The following is a 12,501-nucleotide window of genomic DNA, read 5'->3' as shown; positions in this document are numbered from 1 at the left end:
GTGCTTGGTATGTCCAAATGTGTCCCCCCCCCTCCCCATCTTAAAGCTACAGGCAATGCATGTTTTTATGCATCTTCTTCAATTTTCTTTTTCAAATGTTAGAGCGACAGATTTAGGGAAATCAATGATGGGTAGGTTTCGCCCCCTTACGAAGAGCCACGAACGACGAAGTACGAAGTATGCAACAACGACTTTTTTGGAAAATTTCGCTATTCCTTGTCTCGTACGATTAAAAATTGGCACAGGTCTTCATGACACGAGCGCATACCTCCATCGTTCGTCGTTCGTAGGGTTGCGAAACCTGCCTATTGTAAACGCGAGACACGAACAGCAACAAATCTTGACACTAGAGTCCTTTCCCTTCATTTTAAATTTCGTCAATGCGAGAGTTTGGAGCGGCAAAGGTCATGGTGATAGCAAAAGGGTGGCAGTCTACGAAAATTGTTGGCTACTGGTACCATCATGCCTTCATGCGTAGTGATTTCCGGTTAAACGGGCACATGTCAATATCGTATTCATCGGACTTAAAGCCACGCTAACCTCTGGACCGGGCTAGACTGACCTATTTCTGAAATAAATCGTTATCCCAAAGCCCGTATACCGATGAAGAATCCCATGGTTTTTCTACCCGCTGACCTAGTTCAATGTTGATTCCTTATAAAAAAATGTTCGTCATCAAAGACGTGTAAACACATTTTGTGCGTCCACATTTAAAGAGACAGACATTTTTCCTGAATAACCAGATATATACATGTGCATGTAACAAATGCATGGATAGTACACGTATCAAGACAACCCAACTCAAATTCTTTTCGTAAGAACAACTGATGCGATATCACTAGCGCAACTATAAATTGTTATGCTGTTGTCACCAGTACTTTAATATCATACCGTCACCTGCATGTAACACTTCTCTATTAAGGTTAATTATTATTCCCCAGGGATGGGATACCCCCTGGTTAACTTGATAACAAGTCAAGGACAAAAGCCCATATGCCCCCGTAACCAGTGATGTAATTTTCAATATTTCTAACGTCATATACTATTTTATATGTGTGTGGTGTTGGGAAGCTCTCATCGTAGGTGTTTCACGTGACGCTCATTGCCAGGTGATAAAATGACGACCAGTGCGACAGGGCTTTAGTAACGCACCAACCGTGCTCACAAACAGATGTAACCATGTTTGCGATGAAAGCGGACGCAGACTAACTTTAGAATTTGTGCTTCGCAATTAAACTAATTAACTATCGCGAAATCCTATTTGGGATGCAAAGTCACTCATGAGGGACATTGTATTAAAGATTTCGGGGTTAGGTGGAAAAGAGCTTGAGCATTAGCCAACCCGGGTATTTAGATATGTGGAGGACGTGTATCAAGTTCGTGATCATGGTGCTAGTAGCATTGACGTGTTTGATTCCCGTAATGGATGCGGACACCTTGCCCAGGACCGTCCTCTGTACGGGACGCTGCCTCCACGGAGGGACACTGATACCACCAAGGAGTATATTTGGATACTGCCGCTGCAGATGCCGGCGACGATTTAGGGGGCCGCGGTGTGAATATTTCATTTACAGTAAAACAGGATCTCGAGGAAAACGATCGAAACAAACACCGAGGGGATTAATCACGATTTTACTAAAAACTGGACTTTTATTAGGCCGGAGATGAGGTAGGTCGATGCTATTTGTTTCCTTCATTTTTAAGGCGTTCGCACACTTGTGCTGTTTTGCAGCAATTTTTAACTTGTTGCACAGAAGGACGAGAGGCTGCGTTCCCTGAGAATTCCGGCTATGACTTTATCTTCAACTGAACGCGATTTTGATTGAGTTGCTCAGCGCATACGTCATCGCCAAGCAAAAGCCTTCATTGGGCAAATGGCGCGTGCGTTCTACAAGCAGTATAGCCACGGAAGAAAATGAAAAAAAGTTAATAAAAGCACCGTTTACTCTAAACTACAGGTGATTTTTTGTCTTCAAAATGACAGGGGTCCCTTTCTATGAGCCTTTTCCGCGCATTGATAAGGCGCTTTGCAGAGAAAAGTTGGCTTATTACTTGCACCATAAAATCCTTTGTTTCTCATAGGTAGTTCATTTCATTTCATGTTTGAAATTTCAGACTTGTAAAAATTCAGCCACAGTATCGCTGCACCTTAAGTCATGAAGATTTTCGTGAATGGGTCATTTTCGATTTGATTAGCAAATTTAGGGATCGGTCACCTCCCATATATCACATAAACCTTTAAATGCTGAGTTGATGAGCAACGCCACTTGTCATAGTTTGGCGCACGAACTCAAACTGTTCAAATTGATAGCGTTGTTGCATAAGGGTTTGAGTTAATCGCTTGCTGCAGGCATTATGCCATTAAAACACGTTTCAAGATGCGTATCCAGCGCTAATACGCCCCACTATAGCTTTACTCTGCTTTAAAGTGGGACTTAGACGGATATCGACGGCGGATAATCGACGGCCCCAACAAAAACTGGCAGGTGAAGTGTCTCGGGATTCGATACAAGAGTTTCTAATTAACGACTCGGAGTTTCCCGGGGCGGGGATGTTGAAGTAACTTAGCTATAACGGCAGTCATCATCGGAACAATGGGCAACGAGTACGATGACTTATTGGTGGGAAAAAATGAAGCCTGCTTTTTTTCTGAGTACTTACCCATGACGTTATTGTGCCCATTACCTCGCAATTGAAAATAATCCAGGCCTTGCCTAATACTCAGTCTATTGTCTTTAAACAAAGCCCGCTCGCACCTCGGCCCAAATTACCATCGTTCTACAGTGTCTTATCAAAGGGTCATCGGGCCTCTTTCAGGGCGGTCGATAGGCAAGTGGCAAGGGTGAATCAACGTGATGACATTGCTTTGCTGCTGGTCTAAAGATAATGCGACCTTTTTCACCCACGACTCTTATTATTTTTGTAAGTGTGAAATGTTTCGTGCATATTCTGCTGGAAGATTGCTTACTGATACATGTACATCTACTGACACTTATGGTCATAATCGTCCGGGAAGGTATTCTTATGGAAAATATCGAATATCAGAGTATTGGTCGTTTTGTTCCCAGCTTAAAAATGTCATCAGCAAAAGGGTTTCCGGTTTCCGGCAGTATCGGCTTCAGTTTAAAGAAGTTTGTTTAAAAAATGTGTATATGAGTAGCAGGTATAAAGAGCGTCTTAGAAAAGTATCTCCTGAAGAGAACAGCCCCTGTCATGTTCTACAGGAACAATAAACAAAAAGCAACCACGTGATGAGAGAGGGTCATGTGTCAGTTGTATGTACACGAGACGAGACTCAGTGCAAAACATCCGTCTCGGAAGATGTCGTACTCGCAAAAAAACCCATTGTAATAGTAGCTTGGATTCCTTTGACGAAGTTACTAAAAGCAGTGGAGTCGAAGTCCCGTCACGATATTGTCAAAGGAAAACACATTTGGCGATCATGCCGCCTTTTATTACGTTTTGTGATGCGGGAAGACGAGTGCGTCACGCGACCACCGATCTGCTGAACTGAGCTCGTCGAGTTCTTTGTCAGAAAACCCATTTTGTCGCCGGCAACAAAAACTGGGTTGGAGAAAGGTATTGATTTACAATGTACCTTTTTACTTTCTTAACATTGAGTAGACATGAACCGATACGTGAATAGGTATGTACCAATCCGAGGTTTAAAGTTTCCCCTCACGAAAAAACGTGCCTTTGCTTGGGGTATTCAAAATTGTTTAACTTTCGCCTGAACACACCAAGGCAGCTTCAAAAGCTGATGGTTAAATTTTCCCCGCCCATCTGAGGAATTCTCTCATGTCGTTTCACTCAACTGTCACGAAAACTACAAAAGCTACAAGTCTTCGGAGGCCGCTCTGGTTGAATTGAGGCGTGACTAGAACTCATTCATTTACGGCAGTTGAATAACAATGTGAGAATGTTCACGTTTACCAGGGAGATCTCGAATGTCGATTGGTATCACGGGGCATATTTGCTATTATTGTTATTGATTGGGGGGGGGGGATACTATCCTATGAGGTAGAGCGTATATGATGATTAAGGTAATGGCGTGTTTATATCATGATATCAAACATATCATATCAAACAGCGGCTTTCTGTCCGATTTAAAACATTACCTCTCATAGCGCAAGGCCATAAATGTATGTGTTTTCAAGCCAACGCCTAGGCGGCCAACAGAGAAGTGCTTAATGGCCTGTGAGACCCATATAGGGGATCCATATCATAAAATTTATTCTGGCTTCTCTTACTCGGTGGTGTTTAAAGCTTGACATCTCACCTTTAAATGTTGGCGAAGTTCAACAGAAGGAAATTTTGATTGACAATTATGAATTTCATATTGAAACCGGTATTCCAATATCGCGCTAATTCCCTAACATCTCTCTCTCTAACTATATACTGTCGGGAGCAGCGAGCATAAAGTTGGCCTAAACGTCTAAATGATGACATGAATTAATCTGCTCACAGCGTTTCAGTGAAGTTTTATGCATTATCTTGGTAATTGTATCACGTTTCAAATGAAATGCCTCCGGAACTGAACCAGTTAAAGGTTGCTTGATGAGGTGAAAGCTGATACTCTGTGTATCAGGATGTATTAAAAGCAATGCTTCCTATACGTTAGATTTTAAGAAAATATTTCGTAAGTTTCTGTTTGCTGGTGGCTGAGCCCCAACCTACTCACTTCTCATTATTACGTACCTTCGTTAGCTAATCCCGATACTGTTCCAAGGGTAGGTATGATCAAGAGTGGCCAAGGGGGACCTAATTACAAGACTGACTTAAGGTGGTCCTGACTGATGGGAGACCTTGGGGACCTTTCTCGGGGAAAACTCGGAATACGTGTCTGTTTCATCAACTTAGCTTCGTTACTCCATCGTGACCCAGAAGGTCTCGACTCCCTTACGCCCTCGGACTTCGCCGCCTCACAACAGGAGTTTGCATGACACGTCTAGTGCACATGGGAGCTCATTATGTGTTTCTCAGGAGTATTGCGAAACACAACAGAAAGGTCGCCCCTTTGAAATGTAAATTAGCGCATTGGTCGTGAAACTGAGGTCATTAAAAACAAACCTTGACGAGACCCAAGATGATAACGAAGACTGGGGAAGATGACAAAGACTATATAAACTGCTGTCGAGGCTGATGACATAAAGTAGAAAACGCCTTCCCTTTTGTGCAGCCACGAAACTTAAAAATCATTTGATGTGGAAAACGGAAACACAAAATTAGTAGCAATTATCTCCCATTGGTCGGCATTTTTGTCCTACATGTAAATTTTTCGCCTGAAGCCAAAGCTAACGAGTGCTGTGTTCATGGTCATACTGTGAATCGCGCTTCATACTTTGTTATGGCCGAAGTCATGACAAGTTAAAAGATTCTGTAGTTCTCTGAACTTGTTGGCAACACAAAAACACATAAGACGCTAGCCTTTACGATTTTTTAACTGAACGAGGTATCAATTTTTAACCAAAGGAACTTTTTAAGCATTAAGAGTAGAACTGCTGCATTTCTCTTATCAGGTTTCCGGTCGCTCGTAGCGGAAGTAGGCATCGATTATCAATACCCCTGAAGAGAATAAGAGTCTTAGTTTCAAGAATAACCTTTCTCCTTTGGATGCGGGGACATATCGCTTACGCTAACGTAATTCTGGATTGAGATAAGGTAGCGTGTTCTTTTTGCATCTTGCACCTCAGTCAGTCACCAGTCATAATAGTCTTCAGAGAGATTACTTTTATTGGTAAGGCAATGAAAAAGTAATTTGAGCAAAAACACGCAGGAGAAATGCAAATGTGCACCCTCAAACAGATTCAACATCGCCAAAAATAAAGAATTTTTCTTTTCTCATTTGGCCAACCATCGTCCGTCTATAGATAACGTCCGTCTCAGAGTAACGGCGCCTAATCAAAGATGCCTTGGGAGAACGCGACCAAATACATTAGAGATCCTTGCTTTTATCTTTTAAATGGCAAGAGAAATGAGGCTCAGACACCCAGAATTCAATTCTGGGTTCAATTGGAATTCAAACAAATTACGCCGGCCGCATTAGAGAAGGGATACTTTGATGTGGTGCTTTGTAGCATCGTATGTATGAGCCTCGTCACATCCATTTCCTTTCGGCCATTGTAATCAAAGATGGGACAGCGACAGTGACATACTTGCCCGATATCACGATTTAGTCTAGAATGTCGGAAAATCTAAAGAAGTGTCCGATCGAGACATACATGTACTGTTTACATGTTGCTCCAGTCACGTGATGTTTTTGGTATGTTTGGCATAACAAATTATAAAAAGGCACGTCACACCATTTTTCACGCCATTAGGAACCTTCCCGTTAAGTTACACCTATGCGTGTTTGTTCCATGAAAAGAGTTAGTAGCGGCACTGGATGACGCACAGGCAAACCGGTTTGAAGGTATAAAACAACATTGGCCAATCATCATTTATCACCAATCTGTGCATATCGCTGACATGGCCTCCTAAATTGGACAACCTTCCCACAGATCTGACGAGCTCTCGGAGGCAAGTGTTTCCTAATCAAACGCCCCTTATGTTGTCATATCAAGCCTGCAGCTGCTTGCGACTTGTCAGCCATGACAGATAGGGAGCTGTGATGAGAAGAATGACCAGGATATGCTCGTCAGGTGAGCACTGGACTGTTATGCGTACACTCTTAGAAATAAACATTACGTCCCTTTGCCCCCGCAGTTAAAATAATTCAAGCCTCGCTCAATACACGGTCTATTGTCCTTAAACAAAGCCGAGGCATAAATTCCCATTGTTCTTATAGTCCTATATCAAAGGATCTCGATAACATTGTCCACCACAAAAGAGCTTTCATGGGGTCAATACGCTTAATCCGGCAAGGGGAAATAAACCTCTACACGGTGGATAGTTGTGTTGGCCGAAAGAAAGCTCAAACACCTTTACTCCTAAGAGTGTCAAGTATAACGTCCTTTAGTCGAACTGCGATACCTACATAACCATCGCTTTGTTTATATTCGAAAACGACATATGAAAACCTTTCTGTTTCTGTAGAAGTTAAACATAACGTTTTCACTCAGCTTCCAATCTGCCCACGTACGGTACGATCAAAGCATCAAACCTCTGTTGTATGATCGGAATAATACCACAGTTGCATTTAATATATCCAACCCTTTGGCCCAATTTACTCTGAGCAATCTGTTTGCGTCAAAATTTCAACACGCGAAGGCAACAGAACTATTTCTGTGAAGGCAAACTGGTGATGATATTTTACTGATATTTTAGATAAGGACATGCGAAGGTTGCGGAATGTTTTAAGTTTCCTCGCAATCTCGTTCCATCGGTGTGACAACGGGCCTGAGCGTGATTTTGTTGTCGGGTGTTGCATCTCCATGTCGCTGCAAACCGGCCAAAACCGACATAAAAACATGCTTTTGGTGACCTTGCGACGCTTCCCCCCGTCCCTCTAGCAACGACCCTGACTGATGGATAATAGTATCCGGGATCAGACCAATCTCAACAGAATATACATTTATCTATCACCGGAAGAATAAATGCGTCTGATAAGTTCAAAGCTATATTTCATCTGCCGATTGCAAAATGACATATTTCCTTTCGTTGGGGGTCTTCTTTGTGCTTCTAAGTATAGAACCCTCTGGGTTGTTACGTCGGTTGGAAGAACACTCGTTTTTTCTTAAAGTTATCGGTGTAGATATAATCAGTGAAATGAGCCTTTTAACTATATTCGATACTTGGGGTCGGAACATTGGTTATACAAGACGACTTGGCTGGCACAGCCCCGATACGTGACTCGGAAAGGGACAAAAAGTTATATGAAAAATCTATAAAGAAAATGGTATCGAATTTCTGTGCATGTATAGCTGCGATACGGCTGCTTCATGTTTTAACGTGGTTCTATTTGATAACCAACAGGACATTTGTAAAAAATGTACAGGACTTAACCAACGCCAGTGACAGGCTCTTTGAGTGTCCCAAAGCATCGGCAGATTCAGCTCCGATTTCCCTGTCACGTGGACCTAGCTGCTGCAGCAATAAACGCCCGAGGTTAAATGATGACAGAGGAAACCTCGCATGTCCCAGCATCCCGCTAATGGGCCAGAGGAAGGCTGACAACATACGCCTTCCCCTCATCGCCCCATCTTTATTACCGCTTTATCTTAGTGCTGATGTTGAGAAAGGTTAGAGTGCTCATCGGGTAGTTACTTGGTATTGACGCATGTCAAGGAATGCGATCGGCCAAAATCAGAGACTTTGTAGCATCTTCCTTGTTCTTGCCGATGTTTTTGGCCGCATTTGCGGCATCGAAGTGGAAATAAACTCAAGTTATCATGTGATAGTCTGTTTGAGTGGTTGAAAACACGGCTGGTGAGCGAGGATACGCTTTCGAGGCATGCCAAAGAAGTTATCAAGAATGGGGCCTATAGGAGGTCAGACGAGGCCCCGATTACATGTATTACTCTAGTGTTCCTACGCATTCTCATGAAGGAGCTCTAGCCCTTCTGCAAGATCGCATGTCGCCACCAATTTCATCCTTCATGATGAATAAAAATGGTTAAGCGCGAAGAGAATGAAGAACAGAAGTTCGTGTAAGATGGTATCATGCTGTTGTTGACGACTTTTCTTTCAATTTCCTTTAGAACCTGATGATGAAAACAAGGGTTGCATACCTCATTCATATTGTTATGCAGGTGTCTGGATGATTGTCCCATCCCACCCATATCTACTTTTAGGTGCTCGTGATTTGATATCGCATCTATTTTTATTTATTGCGATTGGCTTATGGCCGCAAATTAATTGCTCTTTTTCTCCTTTAGGTGACAGCGAAAAACATACTACACTATTTCTTGCCATTATCACACGAAGCATTATAATGAGAGATTTGTCACACAATCCTTCCATTATACGTTGACGTTTCGGACATGTCAGAATCACCGCCGTATTTTTTCAGAAGAAACTGACACTTTCTGTTGGCGGCCTGACGAAGCGGCTAAACCATTGGTTCCACGCATGACGTAAGACAATAATAGATCAAAATCCCTTTTTTGAAGGTAATTTGGCACCACTTCTTCATGACTGCGCCTTATTTCTGATTGCTATATTATTTTACTCGTTGCAGATTCGACCGCTAGCCTTCTTGTATCAATCTATTTGCACCCGTGATTGGCCGCAGTGGGCCGCGGTATTAAGGCACCGAAGGAGGGTCAATGATCACGACGGACTCAGGTGGATTAATGAGACATACCGCACAGGCAAAGATGAGGACATTCCCCCAAAATGGAACATGTGTACACTGGTAAAACATATAGTAGTATCCAATGTGCACAACGCCCTTGCGTATTTTACATTCTACGCCCCTCAACAACAGAAAGCTCACAGGTGGTAAACGTACGTTCACGCCCTTTTCCGAACCTCAGCCGATTGAATGGAGACGAAAAAAGAACGTTTGATTCGGAATGGAACGCAAGTATACGTTAACTGTTTACCGCAATCTTCCGACCTGAAGTCCGCCTGAGTAGATGAACAATAGAACGTCTAAGCCGGAACTGAGAAAACGCAAGTGTTAGCCTTGTACATTGTGGTACCACGAGGCTGTCGGCTTATTTGACTAAAATGTGACTTGCTGCTCAACAACATATCTATTCAAGAAAAAAACATATGAATTAACTACAAATGCATAGTCCATTAACGTCTACCTCGCCGGGAGGTACCTGGCCCTGAGATGACCTTCGGTATCGATGCGGCGTCGATGCGTACTTGATAAATGTACTGTATAAGCTGTGAAATGGGAAAAAAACCATCAAAATGACGCAGCGTTAGCAGTCTTTATATTTGGTAGGTCAGGGTATTTCCTCACAGTAAGAAATTGGAAAAAATCCTCCAACGAGAGAAATATCTCATAGCCGGTGTGACAGCGGATATAGTCCCCCTGGAGTCATAGCCCGGTAGCATTGTATTTGACCAATTAAGCAGCATGATCTATTGTACCGCTAACCCTAACCAAAACATTTAGCAATGCGGGCTATTGTTACACGGACTATCAGCCCTAGGACTACTATCCCTTGCACACCGGCGTCCAGGAATATCTCTATATGTTACAGAAGGCTCATTTCCGCGGTTGGTGGTTTTTGTCTTCCCTAGTTCCTGTTCGAATATTGAAAAATTGGCAGTGCACCTTACCTTGTATAGTCCATAAGCGTCATCAGCGAGTTACGGGTATACTTGTAACTAGAGCTCAAGAAATCATAAAACATTGAATAGGCTGAGATGCTCTTGGACTATTACACACAATAATAGCAAAGTTCTTTGCTAGGATTATCATAAAAATCAGTAGCACATTCAGTCCATACAGCTAAGACTCAAGAAGAGACGCAGGAATGGGGAATCATTTTTTCTTGTATAATAGGCAAGGTATAACGTATAAGGTATGTTGTCACACGTTCTAAACTCATCATCACGGCAAGCCTCCTCAATTGGTTCATCCATGGTATTCATCCGCTTGTGGCTTCCGCTGGTTTCCTATTAATAGTGATCATCTGATGATAAAACGACTTTTTCCGCCGATCAGGGGTGTATTAGTCCTACGTGGACAGAATACATCAAGAACCATCATCAAGTATCTCTGACTTCCGACCAAAACATCATCGAATGGCCAAACAGTAGATTATGACAGGTCAATCACAGTCTCACTATAACGGTGTCTTGCGGACAATATTTCTTAGAACTTTAAACTCAAAAGTCTTTGGTATTTAGGGAAATACATGTGTACGAAAACGCATGCAAATGTATAGCTTGTTTCAAATGGCATGATGATAGGTACGACAAGAGAGTCCTCATCAAATCTTTCAAGCGAATTTATGACAAAAAAAAGTTCTGGGTGGGGTTATGGGCCGAGAGAGAGAGACAATTTCTCTGATGCGAGGATAAAGCTACGCCGATGGACAGGAGGAAAAACGGCCTTGATATACCTATCTTTTGTTCTACAATAAACAGATAATATTCTCGCCCATCCCTGTGAAAAGAAAATACTGATATATAAAAACTGCTGGATGCATGAAAGGGAACTAAGATAATTGAATGCCTAATTCTTCTTTATTCCTTTCCTTTAAGCTTCGGGGACTAGAGGTACATTCATAGCATTTTTTACAAGGGAAATTCTCTAGTTTCACTTGGAACTAAACAAATGACTGTTTTCTTTTGAGGCGAGATAATAAAGCTGATTGACTGATACATTTAATCTGTTAATAAAATAGCCTCTCCCTCTAAAAAAGCCATGAGGCGCTATCTTGTCCCCATTTGTGAATAATGAAAAAACGAAGCCAGATATAAAGCTTCAGCAAATGATTCAAAGAAGACATGTTGAAAGGTGATATGTCTGAAGTATTGATATTGAGATACAAGTTGAGCGTTGGGAAAAAATATCTGACAACCTCGGAGGGCTCAAAAGGTGCGGTTGATAAAAGGTGCGGTTGTGGGCGATCGAGGTGTCACGTAGGAACGCTTGTCTGCCTTTCCAAGAGAGTTTTAAGTATCTCAAAACTCCCCGTAACTCGAAGAATACAGTATCATCATCAGGTTAAGCCATCCGAAGTTGTCTCGCAAAGGATATTGATGCTCTATAGGGTGTCGATAGCCCAAGAAACCGTAGTCTGCAACTACTGAAATCGTCAAGAATGTAACCGGAGTCACCTCGGAGGAAGCCAACACGTCCGTTGAAATAGCTATACATCACGTACAATCTCTGTCGCAAAGGGAAAATTCCCAACGAGAATACTGAAAGTTCACGACCTCCTAGGTGACAGTGCATTAATTCGCTAATGTTAATCGACCGAGTATCCATTTTCTTCAACACGCCACACAGACAGAGCAAATCAACCCTGTTCTAATCCTATGAGCCGCCGGGCGAGCAAAAGATGTAACGCAAGTATAAGGAGACTCCACCATCCGCATAAAGGGTTGACACAAACTGTTACTACAATGTGATTAAAAACCATTGGTTGATTAATTGAATTCTTTAATTTGTCAAATTTTTAGCCTGATTAAATGAGCGGCCTGTTTCAGCGCCAAGTGGTAAACTCGCTTTACCAGATATATGGCCTTTCCTGAGACTATAATACTTAGTTATACTATTGCCTTTTCTATTATCTCGTCTGTGGGAGTGGGGGTAATTGGATTGAGTTGATGGATAAAAGAGCATTAATGACATGGAATAAAGCTTATCAAAGACAGACATGGGCTTGGCCTAATTTCATTCCGATATCTAGAATGATTCAGCTAATTTCTGTCTTTTGGTTTGGATTCACCTGAGAGCGACCGGTCCGGGAAAGGTTTTTAAAATGAGCTAAATCAGAATCATTGCACGGGTTTATAAGACTATTTTAAACCCAGTGAGTGAAAATGTGTTGGTGAAAGATAACGCCCAAGGCAGAATCTTTATCATGACTCAATGATTTAGATTGAAGAAGGTATTGCAATTAAGATGCTGGCTGAAAGAATATCGCA

Source organism: Lineus longissimus, chromosome 11 (genome assembly GCF_910592395.1).
Source record: "Lineus longissimus chromosome 11, tnLinLong1.2, whole genome shotgun sequence".
NCBI lineage: Eukaryota > Metazoa > Nemertea > Pilidiophora > Heteronemertea > Lineidae > Lineus > Lineus longissimus.
This window is presented reverse-complemented; position numbering follows the sequence as displayed.